Consider the following 15,652-nt stretch of genomic DNA (forward strand, 5'->3'; position numbering starts at 1 on the left):
ATTCTATTTCAACTTCATGAAATAAACCAGATCTCTCTTGCAAGTGCAATCCTCAAACATTGCTTTCCTGCCATCCAAAATAAGTCCTTCACCTCCTGTTGATGTCCTTTTGAGGAGAACTACAATTCCTCATCCATTTATGCAGATTTGTTATCTGCATTCATCTACAGGTTGCAAAAGCCTGTTGATAAACTCACTTTTCTTCCCTCTTGCCCATGTGACTAGGTGCTCCTAGAGAGGAAAAAATTTAGATTGGCAACTGCTTACTGAGATGCTTCCTATTATTTTGCTTATCTTCCTGTAAGTGTGTTCAGAGCAAATGTTTAGTACGCCGCAGATAATGTAGTTACCGATAATGGATCCTTGCTGCTAGGGGACGTGCAGTGATTTACCTTCATCGAATTAAATCAGAGCAGGTGTTGCCAGCTCACTTCCAAATCCAAAGGTGAGCAGGTGCCAGTAAGTTGCATCTGGCACTGGGAGCAAACAAATCTAGGCTGGAGAATTGTTGAATGAGGTGATTTCTAATTTGGTGCACAACCTAGGCAATTAGCAGCAGCTTTCCAAATGTTCTTCTGCGTACTCCTCTCCTACCTGTTTAAACAATGGTAACAGAGGAACACTGCTAGAAAGCACGGTCTAGACTAGAGAGCTTTGCAAATACTGTCTGTGACACTTAGACATTTTCTTTGTATTTGATAGGGAAGTGTGCAGGTAGTTAAGTTCCAAAGGGAGATTCCTCATCTTGGGAAGACAGAGGAGGAGACTGCTGGGGCAGAGCAGGTGGAAGTACACGATACATAGCAGTGACTGCGGACATTCCTGGCTTTGGGACCACTTCTCTATTGCAACTGCCTGCCACAAGAATGAAATGTCACGGCAGTAGCTGAGCAATTTTCTTAGGAATGCTCTGACACTGAATATCAATTTATGGGTGGAAACCTGCTAATTTCAGGGCTTCATGTGAAGTTAGACCTTTGCTTCTTCCTTAGAGGAATACACTGGGACAATACCTTGGTAATGATTCGTGCCTACATCTGTCCTTCTATATTTGGCTAAAATCAGTAGTTCTGAAAGCTTGGATTAAGCCCTCTCCCTGCTGCAAGTAAAAGCATTTTTGACTAAGTCATTTTCCATTAAACACAGCTCTGCCAGGTCAGTAAATCACACAAACAATGTTAATCACTTTTTGGTCATGTTTAATGGCCTTAAATTGCCTTAGAAATCGCTTCACCTAATTTTATTTCATTTGGGCTCTAGAAGGGGTCCAGTCGCAATAACCACTCTCAGAATCAAGGCTGAATTACTGCAAATACTTCTGTAAAGGTAAGAAGGCAGATCCTCAGATCATATAAATTGGTGCAGCCCTGCTGATGCCTGTGATGTTATGGTGATTGATACCAGCAGGGCCATAATACAGCTAAAGTAAATGGTCTGCAGTTTTAAATGCCTGCTGCTAATGGGTCCCATGGTAAATCAATGGCTGACTTGTTAGTTATTTTCTCTTTAAAATGGACTCGGAAGGTACATTAATGGAGGAAAAAAACAGCTTAGCAAAGCAGTGGCCAATACAGGTAGCGCTGGAGCCAATGTAGTTCACATTTGCATTTAGACATAGGGTCTGATTTGTTACCTTTGCAGATGCCCATGCCAGTGTGCAATAGGTCTAAGAGAGGCTGGCCTCAAGCCCATCAGACCAGCCACTACTTTGACGTGAGCAGAGGACATGACTTCCTGGGGTTTGGATCTTGTACATCTCTGGGCTCTTGAGAATTAAAGTCTACAGGCAACTTCACTGCTGCTTTTCAGACATCTTGAAGTGAAGCAATGAACAGATGGCCTTGAGCATCCTTTCAGTGGAATGAGAGCAGGAGAGAGAGCTACCAAACCTAGGTGGGAAATAGTTTCCTCACCCTGTCAGAGCTTTCAGGAATTCCAGTATTTTTCCTATCTCCCACCAGGGATGAAAGGTCCCTTTAAAACTTGGATGAAAATCTCCAAAATACAATCACAATGGGGCCAAACTAAATATTTTACTTTAATAATGTTCAAAGAGTGTATTTTCATTGTGACCTTCCTAAGCAGTTGCCTCTCTTTAGTACAAAAGGAACGTGGGGTTCTTGCTTGTTTCTTTCAATTAGAAATAAAACTTTTCACTTAGAAAATGTCAAAGCAGCAGTTCTTGATCACTGAAAGGTTCTTTTGGATTTTTTTTTTAAGCTGAGAGACTTTTCGAAAACAAACGTTTACCATCAATCACTTTCAGCTTTGACAGATCACCGCTTTGTTCCACTGTGGGCAGAGACAGAAGAAAATTTTAGTCCCAAAATTCCTGACCGCTTCTAGCAATTGTTACCTCAGTTCTGAACATATGTTGCCTTACATGGGTTTCAGTCCAGATAAATTAGGCTATACCGGGTAACAGAGCTGCAGGAAGTGCTTTTTTTTCCCCCCTCAGCTCATTTTTAAATGAATACTTTAATTTAATCTTTCTTTCTTTTATTATTATTTTTTTTTATCAGTGACCAACATGATTTATAGAGCCTCTAAGTTATTTATATTCTGTTTGCATGATTTAGTGTCCTGAGTGAATGCAGTTTGGTTGAAAATGGCTTAATGAAAAATGGTTTCTTTATAGCATAGTTGGAGCTTAATCTATGTTTTCAAAAATCATTCTCATTAAAGCCTTATAAGGATCAGACCAACACACTGACTGTTGCCAAGGTATCTGCTAGAAGTGTGATTCCCAGGCAATAAATACAAGCAGTACATCACAGAAGAAGAAAGAGCAGCTTTCTGACATACAGAGTGATGAGACAACTTCATGGATTTCCAGCTTGGATAGCAGCCGAGCCTTCTCTAAGCTAAACAATCCCAGTTCCCCCAATCTTCCCTCATAGGAGAGGTGCTCCACCCCTCTGATCATCTCAGTGGCCCTCCTCTGGACCTGCTCTAAGAGCTCCACGTCCTTCCTGTACTGGGGGCCCCAGGCCTGGATGCAGTGCTCCAGATGGGACCTCACAAGAGCTGAGCAGAAGGGGACAACCTCCTCCCTCTTGGCCACCCCTTTTTTAATGCAGCCCAGAACATAGTTGGCCTTCTGGGCTGCAAGCACACACTGCTGGCTCATGTCCAGCTTCACCAGGACTCCCCAAGTCCTTCTGTGAGGGTGCTCTCAAGGAGATCTTCCCCCAGTTTGTATAAATACTTGGGATGCTATAAATAAAATATACTATACTATGCTGTAAATAAAAATAACCTGATTAAAAAATTAAGCACAAGAAAGCCCCCAAGGAAAACTAGCCCAGCTATCTTACACCAACTAAGAACAGTGTCTTTATTCTAATTATTCGCACTTGATCTTAATTATTTACACTTCACAGAGGCTATGAGAGGAGAATGTGAAAGTCCTACTGTGTTCCTTGCTCACAGCTCTGGGCAGCTGTCCTCCTATGGATGCCTGAGTCTTTCCAATAGTTTTCTGTAAGGTTTTAAAGAAATGAGCAGCAGTTATGAAGGCTTTGTCATGGGAGGTGGTGATTAGCAACGCATTTTGTTTAAAAGTGCCTAATGATCATGTAAGTGTTTGTTTACAACACTTTTCTGCTAAATGCCACAAATACTCAATGGCTCCTCAAAGTCATTTAGGCTCTGTGAAGTGAAATGGAGTTAGAGGATTTAGACCTTTTCTGTGGCTGGAGGCTCTTCTACCGACAGGCTTTTCAGACACACAGTACACTCCTCACTCCACAAAGGTTTTACTTTTGACAGCAGTAGAGGCCAAAGGTTGAGGAAAATGCAACAATTACAGTTCATAAGTAGTGTCCACAGACAGCGTTTCTTGCAGGAGCTTCAGCACAAGGCAGCAGCTGATGCTGGCACATTCTGTGATCATTCCTCATGAGAAGACTTCCCTGCTTACTGGTTTTATTTTTGCAAGCCAATGAGATGTTGCAGGTGGGTGGATTTTTTTCTCATTGCTCTCAGGTCAGACGCCAACATATGGATGAGCTGCATCTGATTTTGGTACAACCAGTGTAAACTTAAGCACAAGTGATCTCAAATAAACCACATATCCATGCGTAGCACACTGTGAAAGCTGCAGAAATCTGTTTTGCTTTTAAGAATACTGCAGAATAGACTGTGTCAGGAAACAAAGCTGCTCCCTTGGGCAGCTCAGGGGACAGTGGAATGAGTCTTCAGCCCCATTAGCATGTCAGACATGGCTTGTTCTTGTCCCTCGGTCACTGCGGTAGCCTGGCACAGCAATGTGACCCTTCTCTCTGAACCACAGGGCAACTCTGCCTGCTTGCAAAGGCCACACAGTTGTGTGTTTCACCGCAGGCTTTGAAACTGCTGGGGACCTTCATGTGCTGTGGCTGAAGTGCTCACTTATTTTCTTTTTTTTTTTTCTTCTAGATTTTCCTGCAGGGGAATACAATACCCTCCCACACCAGTGGTGAGCCTCTGGCTCCACTAGACACATTTCACCAAGTGTATTTCAGGTGTATCAACCTGTGCCTGGCTTTAGAGCTGATTTCTTGCTGGTTTCTTGCAAAAACCAAGAGATTCCCAGATGTTCAGAAAACTGAGTCTGGAAACCAAACCTGGGTCCAGACAAATGGTTTAAGACCTTCATTGCCTTTAGCTCAGAATTACTGGCTGGAAAAAAGATAGAGGTATCTGGGCAAACACAGAGGCATGGTGCCTTGTCCTGCTTCACCCTTGTACCATTTGTGCCATGCAGAGACTAATTGTCAGACTTGCCAGAGTTACATCCCTTGTAACCAGAGTGTGACCATGTGCCCAGAGACACAAACACAAAGAGAAACATGTGATCCTGCCCAAACTGTACTTATCCCTCTGCAGAAAAAATGGCATCCTTTATGTCACCTGTAGGGCTTCAGTTGAACAATGAACCTGATCGGCTCAAATTAATCCTTCAGCTCCAGGTAGTTAAAAGGTGTTTTTCTGAACTAACTACCTGACTAACTACCTGAAAGGAGGTTGTGGCGAAGTGGGGGTCAGCCTCTTCTCACAATTAACAGAAACAGGATAAGAGGTAATGGCTTCCAGTTGTACCAGGAGAGGTTCAGGTTGGATATTAGGAAACATTCTCAGAAAGAGTAGTAAAGCAGTGGCACAGGCTGCCCAGGAAGGCAGTGGAGTCACCATCCCTGGAGGCGTTCAGGAACCATGCAGATGTGGCACTGAGGGAATGGGTTGATGATTGGACTGGATGACCTCCAAGGTCTTTTCCAACCTTAACGATTCTGTGATGCTATGATTCCTTTCCAGTGTGTATGAATTTCTTCATCTGCAGTGGTTCAGGACCAGCCACAGAAGAGCAGCTCTCTTCCAATCATAGCTGCTGGCTTCTTGCTCATTCCACCATCAGTCAGAGCAGTTCCTCCAAAAATGAGTAATATGTGGTAGGTAACAGTAACACACCAAAACTGCATGATTGTGATTGTTTTCTCAGTCTTATATCCTGTTTTGTCACTTGCACCTCTGCAAAGTAATTCAGAGTAGAGCCGTCAGAAACAGTGTTAAGGATGTGTATTTAATGCTGTGGTGGTTTGAAAGGTTATACAAAGTGCAAGTGCTGAAGAGAGGCTTGGGCTTTTATTTACTCTTGTTTATACTGTTTTCTGCAGTTGTTTTGACATTGTTTTACCCTTCAACAGCTGTACTTCGGTGACTCTTACAGCATGTGGAGAGAAGCTCAAAGTCGAGCAGAAGAGTTGCGTTGGCAGGTTGGATGTGTAAGGCATGTTTGCATGGCTAAGGAAGAAAGAAAAGGATGGGCAGATAGATTATCCATAGGTATCTAGAATGAAAAACTAATAGCAGAGATTAAATGTCAAGCAACACTGTGTGTCCTAAACTGGCCGGTGAAGATGGCCAGTAAAAATAATAATTTTAAAAGATTTTAGCATGTAATGGGTAGGCTATAATTCATAGAAATGCTTTCAGTTAAGTTTGTTTGCTGAAATCTCTGCATATGTTAAAATGCTCTCGTCAGTAAGGATGGGCTTACCTGCTTAAGTGCTTTTCTAGGGAGAGGCTTCAATGATGAAGCATACAGTGAGGTTATTTTCCCTGAGGCAGCAGAACTTTCATTCACTTTTCACCTTCTTTTTCAACAGCCTGTTTATTTTCATTGAGCTCTGGCTTGAATTCCTGTATTTTGGCAATAACAGGGTTGACCGTTCCTCCGGTTGTTCTCCCCCAACAGTGTCACCTCTGAAGCAAAGTCTGTTTTTTGTACTTTCTGTGTTTGGAAGTGGGGGAGTGGAGGAGCTGCTGAGAGAGGTAACCAGTGGTGGTTACTAAATGTGTCTGCTTAGTTGAAAATAAGGAAGCATACAGCAAATATTAAAGGGAATAAAATGGATTCGTTGTTATTCCTGGGGGAATTCTGTGCTTAAGCTGATGCCCCAGAAACCCAGCTGGAACATTAAATGAAAGCCAAAGCCCCCCCACAAGCGTGTCAGCAGAGAAAAGCTCCACACGGTGAAGGCCTTTGAAAATCAGAGCTGAAAAATAATATGCTATAAAAAGGAAAAATCCACTAAGAAAACATAAAGCAAGGAAATTAAAAGCACAGTGGGGACTGGCCACAGTACTTAAGTTGTGAAGGGTCTGTCAAGTAGAATGCAGTTAACACAAAGCCTGACTTTTTCACTGTACAAATATACATGCACATACTTTATGCGAAGTGGCCTTGAGCTTGCCTCAAGATCACCAACTGAGTTTTTAAATTAACACAGGGGTGCTCATACCCCCATGCAGCATCCTAATGGCCTTCCAGAAAAGTGCTCTCTGCATACAAAAAAAGGAAGCTTAGTGCTTTCTTTCTCCCTCTCTTTCACCTTAGAACTAACTAAATAAATAAAACATTAGGAAGAAGGATAGGTGCTGGACATTCTGCGAAATGACACTACCTTTTATTTTCCTTTGCTTTTGAGGAGCTCCTCACCTCCTCCTCATGCCAGATGATTCACATTGTTCTACATGGCAGAGAACTGTGTTTAGTAAAGGTTTTTCTTGACATGTAGATTTAAACACCAATGAGTCTCTGCCCCATTAAATTCAGTGAGGATTCATCAGTACAATACAAAGGACATGGCTCTTTCCTTTACGGGCCAGAGGACCGGCATGACCTAAACATAAAGCCTTGGAATGACAGACCTGGGAAGTTTTTCCAGTTCTAAAAATAGACACAGCATTAACAGGAGTTGTCCTGACTTACTACCTTGCTGCATGCTCCAAGCCCTCTCTGTGTGAGAAAATGAACCAGCTTTGTGTTCTCTCAGTCATAAGCCTCCTTGCTGAGATGTTGATGAGTTTACCAGATTATACTAATTCAGATGGTGTGCCAGAGTGACCGTACATCTGGATTGACCATGGCAGGCCCCAGGTAATGCAGCTTGTTCTGATGTCCTGAAGGAAATCTTTGAACACAGCTTTGTTCTGTTTTTGTTCTGGGCACAGACTTTTCCTTACTTTTCTCTCCCAAGCTGCTATGGAGACCATTTAAACATTTTCAGAGTGTTGCACAAAATGATGGAAAGCATGTAAAATCTCTCCCAGCTCCAGTGTCAAGTGTCCCCTTTAGGAAGCTAAAAGGCATTCTTTTCATAACATAGTCTGATCCATCCCTTATTAACAAACAAACAAACAAAAAACAAACAAAGCTTTCAGACTATAGTAGATCCATCCTGTTAAAGATATCTATGCTATGTAGTTTGACTTCTAATAGAGAGATGCACTATAAGGGATATGACAGTGGATGTGGACAGATACCTACCAACCAATGACCTGATACCACTGACCCATTTCATAAGAATTGTGAACAAGGCTTCACATTTCAGGGATGTTTGGTTATCAGCTGAATTGCATGGGTTGACAGACTATTCACAATGTCAGAACTCAATCTGCAACCATCCAGTGATTCATCTGGATCACGAGAGTTTGTAATTTAGCAACAACCCTCATGTGGTTATGAACTTATTGCCTTCTGTAAAACAAATAGGAGGTGAGGGACAATAATTGTAAAAAAAGTCTTCTAGAAACACTGATTCCTCAGATTCACAAATTAATGCAGGCAAAAAGACGATTAACTGTCCTCTTCTTTGCAGTTATTTCTAAGAATCCGAAACATGATATTAAGATTGTGTTATGTGGAAGATATACCACAGAACCATAATGACTCTATTTATATGAAGTGAAGTGTATTTCAAACTAATTTGGGCATCAGCTCAAGTCTGTCCTAGAATCTGACATGGAAAACATACTGAACAGTAAAATGTCTTTAATAGTATAACATTATGGTGTGTATTCAACAAACTCCCAGTAGGTCTAAAAACAAGTTTTTTATCTATTTTTTAGTGTTTGTAGTGGAGTTATTTATGCAGGTTTTTTTGTTCATGAATTAAACTTGACATACCTTCATCTGCAGAGCACAAAAATCGATCAGAGTGTTTTAATGAAGTAGGTAAGTATTTGGACAGTACACGTCCTAGGAAAAGTTAGAGTGTTTAAAGAAAAAATGTTGGTTATTCAGAGAAATAAATCAATACTCTGCCAAATCTGCAATGAATCAACACCCCAGCATGAGGTTAGGAGTATCCATATTCTCAGTGTGTTGTCTTTTGGAGTAGGCATAAAAACTGTGAAAAAGCTGACTATTAGTCATTAAAGAACCCTAGGGAACTTTAAGCATAGAGATCTTGTGACAGATGGTCTGGGCAAAATCCTATCTCGTGTCCGATACTCATCTGCCTGTGTAAATCAGCACTGCTGCCTTGGCTTTGGTGACAGAATAGAGATTTGCATAAAAAGGCTCCCTAGTTTTGCCTGCCTAAATGGTCCCCTGTTCTTTTAATTGGTTATGCTACTCCTGTACTGAAAACAGAGCAGCTTGCAGTGTCTGTGTTTAAAGCTGAGGGAAATTTAGTGTATCTTCTGAAAGTTTCCCTATTACCTGTGGTCGAGTTCTCTCTCTTATTTTCTACATGCTGTAAGAATTTCCACTGGAAAAGGTGATACAAATACAAAGGCATAATCAGCTGACCTTTAAGCAGTCTGTTTTTGTTTATGTATTGGTAAGAAAATAGAGGGCTGAAGTGCATAAGAAATTCTACTCAATCACATTGTTAGCCTTTTAGTACTTGCTCATCCTGGCGTATGTAATTGAGCAAGTCACAGATCAGCACATAGTCAGACTTCGGATCTCACCTACTGCCACTAAAAATTGTAACTCAGAAACTAGCTAACTTCTCGATCATGTGCCAAGTATCTAAGATGTGTAATTAATTATAGGGTAATAATCACAGTATCTCACATACTATTGCTGATAACTGAGCTTGACTTTTCAATAGCTGTTACTTATCTGACACTGTGATACCCAACTAGACCACTGAGAACCCTGAGAGGGTAAGGCAGTATGCATGCAATTTAGTGCTAAACCACCTCTTATCATAAAAGTTGTGGCCTTCTGAAGCACAATGTAGTGTCATCTGGCATTTTCTGACACCGCAGAAGACTATAGAGAGTCTTTCCAACACTTCCCAAGAGAATTAGTAGCTTAGGGACATTTCTACAGTCTAAATTGGATCTGCTTTGCTGCGTTGTTAAGAATTGTCCCCTTCACTAGCACATGCCAGTTATAGATACCACTTCCACTACCTCTTTTTCTTCTCTTCCCTTGGGTTTATGATGTATTTTGTTCTTTTCTCTTGTTAATTCAGTGAAATAACACCAAGTCTTTGTCTTGACATTTCCTTAAGAGATCTTAAGTCAAGAATTTCAGTGCAATCATTTAGTTGTTTTAACACATGTTCATCACTATTTTATTTTATTTTTAAGTGTGTATACCTTAGATAAGATTAATAGGATCAGTAGTCTGGTGGGGAGGGAAGTTAAGAGCCATGCCATCCCTAGATCAAGCTATTTGTTATATGAAATTGGCAAAGCAATATCTTTGTCATGATGAGTGCTTCATTACATAGACCATTAGGTAGACTGGATGTGCCTAAAGTAGATGATAAGCAATCTTTCATTTGCCCTTAGTTTTACTTTTTTTTAGTTTTAAAAGAAAGAGGAGGAAGCTGAAGCTGGTGATGATAAAAGATCAATTAAGGAAGTTACAAAGGATCAGAAGGGAGGTTTCCTAGAAACAGGTTATTTATGAAACTCACCTTCCACACACAGTGCTATGATCAGGAAACAGAAGCCCCCCTTATCTTTGTTTACTTTTGGGACTGTTTTTCCTTGAGTGAGTTAGTAGAATCTCTCTTTGCCAATGGAGGGTCCTGCAGTTTTTGATGCCATGCAGTTCACAATGCTGGTTACCTCTCATACACAGAGGTCAGACTCTCACTTTGTCCCTTCCAATTGCTTCCCAGTCCAGTGATACTCCTATTAAGCACAGCCTGTTATCCTGTTTCTGTTTGGCCCATCACCACAGCAAATCTCATTCCTTCAGCCCTTTCCTTGGCCTCTCATTGTTGGAACCATCTGCAGCTAGTTTTGAGGAAGTGCATTCAGGCACAGACATGTAAATCTTTTTCTTTTTTCTTTTTTTTTTTTGCAATTTCTTTGCATGAAGAATGTATGGAGCGAGATAAAGCTAGCCAGAGCCTATGTTTACTCTCTCCCACTTTGGATTTTAGCGAACAATTTACAGTTAAGCTAATCATGTATAATATCATTCAAACATTTTTCAGGATGATGGATTGGCCCACTCTAGATAACTCATCATGGCAGTACGTGTAGCAACAGCTGCAAAACACATTTCCATTGGTAGGACCTCTGTTACATGGCAGATACTTTTTCTGTGAGTGGGAGCAACACCACCACATGTGAGGGCTATCTGTAAATGAGCAGAAAGATTACTATCAAGGCAAACAGCACTATTTCCAGTAATGGAGGTCTTGGACTGCTATGCTGTTCTGGCAGTAGCAAAGCAAAATAGTACTGTAGATGAGCATGGTAAAGTTTTCTCCAGGATGATATGTGACAGTAGAAGAAAGGGAAGGAATGACCTACTCCTGCTTTATCTCAATAGCTTTTAATATTTATAACATGCTGTGCTTGTGAGAGTGGTATCAGTAGCACAGAAGTTGCTTGTGGCACTCTTTTCTTCATGTACTGTACTATTCTGTGAGGGCCAGTGGACCTTCCAGAGGCGAGGTGGATTTCACCCAAGATGGCTCAACGTTAAATAACTTTCACAGTATTATTACTGTCAATTATTTTTATTACTGTAGTGCATGAAAGTTGTAGTAATAGAACAGACACCCACTGTGTTAGGGACTTTACAAACAGAGTACAGAAAGACACTGTTTTATCCAAAGATTTTAAAACTAATTAGACTTCTCCGTTCAGGACATAGTCTCTGTGCCTACAGCAAAGAAAAATCTGGTTTGCTTATTTATTTTGCCTGATTTAATTTAGAATAGACAGCTTGGTTTATTTTTCCATTAAAAAGATGATGCCAAACTGAGTGCTAACATACGTGAACTACAGCTCCTCTGTTTTTAATGGTGGGGGGAGGGGTGGAGTTAAATGCCTGAGATGAATTTCACTCATCGTAGTTGGAAAACAATAAAGGTTTGTCTTAACTGACCATAAATACTGTGGATACTTAAAACACAGGCAAGCTATCTCTCAAGCTGTGGGTGATACATTATCTTGAATATGGTATGAAAATTTGCCAACACATTTACCATACCTATAGGAAGCCTTGTGATTAAATTTAACATTGCTGACCTTGTCCTAGGTCTAATGAGCCAGAATGGATAGAAGTGTCCTTGATCCACCTGGTGTTTTTAGTGTCAGGCTTTACTTCTCTGTAATTTATCCATCTTAACCCTACCAGTAGAGCAATTGCTTAATGCACTGACCTGTCACCTTTCAACAGGTGTTTTTGGTCTGCTTGGTATAAAGTGAATTTACATGTGGCATCTTGCAGAGAAACAGCATACATGGCTTCAGCCTAACAAAGTGAAGTCTGGGTCTTGCTCTGAGACCCATATTGATATAAAGGTGACAGTTTTCTACTATGATTAATTTTATTTCAGAAGTGAAGGAAAGCATCTGGAGGAGAGCTCCAACAGGATCTGCTTGTTATGACAGATGTGATCTCACCTGTACAATGACAATTCTGTTTTGCAGTTGCACTTTTAGATAACAGAAGCAGTTTCTACATACTTTATGGTAAGGGTGACAGAGCACTGGAACAGGTTTGTCCAGAGAGGTCTCCTTCTATGGAGATATTCAAGACCCATCTGGACGCCTATCTGTGTGACCTATTGTAGGGAACTGCTTTAGCACTGGAGTTGGACTTGATGATCTCTTGAGGTCCCCACCAACCCCTGCAATTCTGTGATTCTGTGATATTTGTGTATGAATTAATCTAAGTGTTGTGCATCGTGAATCCATCACAAGCTGTCCAAAACAAGACCAAGGAAGGAAAAGAATTCTCAAACAAAAGGATTACAAAATGCATTTTTTAGCTGCTTTTCCCACTCTGTTAAGTTTACCTCTAAAGCCACAAAACAATCACGTAATTTTTTTTTGTAGCAAAATTTTAGGCGCTTTCTGGCATGTTGTTATCTTTCACCATGAAAGAGTTTCACCCCTTTCCCAGAGATGGAAAGGCAGCTGACTTTGCCCAGACAAAACTGCCTAAGAAACTGCATAGTGTAACTATGAAGTTAGACTATGCAGTAGCCACACTACTACCATGAGGAAATTAAAGATAGCCTCCCACAAAGCTTGATCCAGAAGTCTTTCCATCAGCTAGTGCAGGAACTGTGAGTTTTTTTGTTTTTTTGTTTTTTTTTTTCTGTCCTAGAACAAGAGAGAGGATATCCCTGAGCTTCTAACATTGAAGCATGTTTTTAAATGCCTTCTGAAGTTGGGACTATCCATATTTAAAGCTGGAGCTCAGCATTTAATCCATTTTATCCTCCTGTAAATTGTTTGGTAGGGCTGCATTTTAACCATAAGCTATGCCCTGGGCACTTCATGCATCAGAGATGAGTTGAAAAGGAGAATTTGACAAATTTTTCAGTGGGGAGAATCAAACCAGCCATAAGTCAGCTGGTTACTATAAATAAATATTGTGTTTGAGTGTATCTGTGTGTGAGAGCACTTCACAAAGCATGTGAAACACACTCCTTTTTGCTGTTCCAGATATTTGGAGTCACAGCTGACTCAGTACTAAAATGCAGGTTCTTCCTAATTCTCACACTGTCTATAATTAAGGATGTAGGTTTACAAAGCAAAACACAATCCCAGGTTTTAGAGCAATAATTTAGTGTTCTTATAAATTGCCTCATTGACTCAAAGTGGCTCACGCTCAGTGTTTCATTGTCTTCTTTGTGTCCTGCTACTGATCATATGACTATACGTACGCATGAGTGTGCATGTGTATATGTGTGTATATGTATGAATGCACATATATACATAAAATCTTTGATCCCAACTCTTTGGAAACAACCCCTTAGATTTCTACAAAGGCCATATAATTCCCCAGGCCAGTGCCTGGGAGCATAAAGCAGTAGGATACCTCATGATCAAGGTGTTTAATAAAACATCACAGGAGCTACAGGGAACTGACCCCAAGTGTACCTTGCACATGGAGATGATATCTGCTCCCGGTGACATCTGCATGTGCTTAGACTTCTCTACATGAAATAAAGGACACTCACTCAAATAAGTAAGTAGAATGCCAGTGTAGAGTAGACTTTAGGCATTTGTGTAACTAAATTTTAAAGATGTTTAGATAGCTGATTGCATTTTGAGATGTAAAAACAACACAACTGGGTTTTGATCATGCAGTCTTGAAATCGTCAATAATTAATCAAAGACTTTAGTGACCACAGGATCAAGCCTCTGCAGAAGAAGAGAAATTCAGTGTTGCTTCTAAGGTGCCAACTATTCTTTATTGAGTCAAAAGAGCAATTTCTATGACTGGATTTTACATACTACATTAGTACAGCAACTTGTTTGTTCAGATCCTTATTGAAATATAAAAATATAGGTGTTAATCAATGAATTGTTTGTTTAATTTGGAAAACAAAACAATCCTGAGAAGGCTTTAGTTTTCAGATAGCCTCAAGGTCTGCTAGCTTAATTTTTCTGTCATTTATTTTTAAATTGGGACAGCAGTGGGAGTCCAAAAGCAGCTTTTTGTTCTTGCAGTTCTTCTCATTGTTGTCACTTGGCTTGTTCATTTGGCTTTTTGGCAGTATGTATCTCCCTAAGGTGCTACAGTTTTCTTGAATGTGGAGTATAGATAAAGCTTGAAGGCTCTTTTCCAACGTAACATTCATCCATGTGTGTTCATTTAAGCCAGTGAGTTTTTCATCTGAAACTTAAGAGACTGTTATTATGTTCCAAATTGGGCTCTAAAATATTGAAGCAGAAGAATGAAGCCCTCAAAACACTGCAGTAGGATTTCCATTCTCTTCCATAGGAGGGAAAGGGCCTGCTCAAAACCTCCCTAAGTCAGTGGAAAGACTCTCTTTGACTTCATCAGGGTTTGGATCGGAGACAGCTGCAGACGGTATTTTTATTGCTAGGCAGGGATTCGGTAGTGATACTGTGACTCTCAGATTGGAGATGATGGCACTGAAAGTACATGTCAAAAGGATAAAATATGGGTAGAAGTAATTTAATTTTGCTCGTTTGTTGAGTTGGTTCATTTTGTCTCAGTACTGAATGCAAGCTCAGCTCCCAGATCTTTGCAAAATCATCCAGACGTAATGTAATTTGGTTAAAGAAGTGGTCCACATTTTCTTGATGTGACAACATATGGATATTAGCATTTTTTTCATTTCACCAATCAATATACATAAAACATACAGAAGGAAAGCAAGTCATGCAATAGGACTCAGATTATTTTTTAATATTGTCAAGATTTTATCAGTCAGCAAATGAGATAAAAAAAGGATAAGTCAATTTGAAATAACATTGGACAGCAGTGAAACAAACTCTGCTCCTCTCTATTTGTGTCAGCTTTTGGATTTCTTTTGTGGAGAACTTCTGATTTTTTAGAAAGCACAAGGAATGGAAAGAGAATCTCTGCATTGCTCTCTGCAAGAGAGTCTCTTTGCTAGAGTTACTCATTTAATTTCCCAGAGGTTACCAGCATACCAACATCTTTTCTATTTTAATTTGAATTATGAAGAGTAGAAGCAGAGGGATCTTGTTCAAAGATTTTTTTTTTTTTTTTTTTTTTTGTCCTCCTTGAAAAGGAAAATTCTTCACAATTACGAATGTCTAATTAAAAAGTCTTTATGTTCTTCTTTAGGGAGAGACAGAGATTGATTTTTTTTTTTTTTAACTAACTCCCACAAAGGATAAAATTTACTGTGTAGTTGGATTGTGATATATGAAAAAAGGAAAGGTCTGCATTTGCAATGTTCCAAAGTATTTGTCCACCTAAAATGTTTCAAGTTTGGGAAAAAAAAAAAAGTAATAATAAGGAAATATAACTCGACTTTTCTGTAAAGAATACATTAGAACACTCTGCTGCCCTCCAGCAAACAGCACAAATAACATAGGCAAAAATACTAGGATACAATTAAGGAGATACAATACATGTATCTCAAACTTGTAGTTTGAGCTGACTTAA

The 15,652-nt window shown here is 40.0% G+C and overlaps 1 protein-coding gene across 12 annotated transcripts in view; it reads left to right on the top strand.

The window, feature by feature from the left end:
• Positions 1–15,652, top strand: part of LOC149919821 (uncharacterized) — a 682,202-nt gene that overhangs the window by 517,159 nt on the left and 149,391 nt on the right. The window contains exon 5 of one of the 12 annotated variants that reach the window (XR_016471769.1): positions 3,848–3,916. The exons of the other annotated variants lie outside the window; for them this stretch is intronic. The gene's annotated coding sequence lies outside the window, so the exon portion shown is untranslated. Of the gene's footprint in view, positions 1–3,847; positions 3,917–15,652 lie in introns of those variants that run through there. 12 annotated transcript variants of the gene reach the window in all.

This window comes from Phasianus colchicus, chromosome 1 (genome assembly GCF_987193195.1).
Source record: "Phasianus colchicus chromosome 1, bPhaCol1.hap1.1, whole genome shotgun sequence".
In the NCBI taxonomy this organism is placed as follows: domain Eukaryota; kingdom Metazoa; phylum Chordata; class Aves; order Galliformes; family Phasianidae; genus Phasianus; species Phasianus colchicus.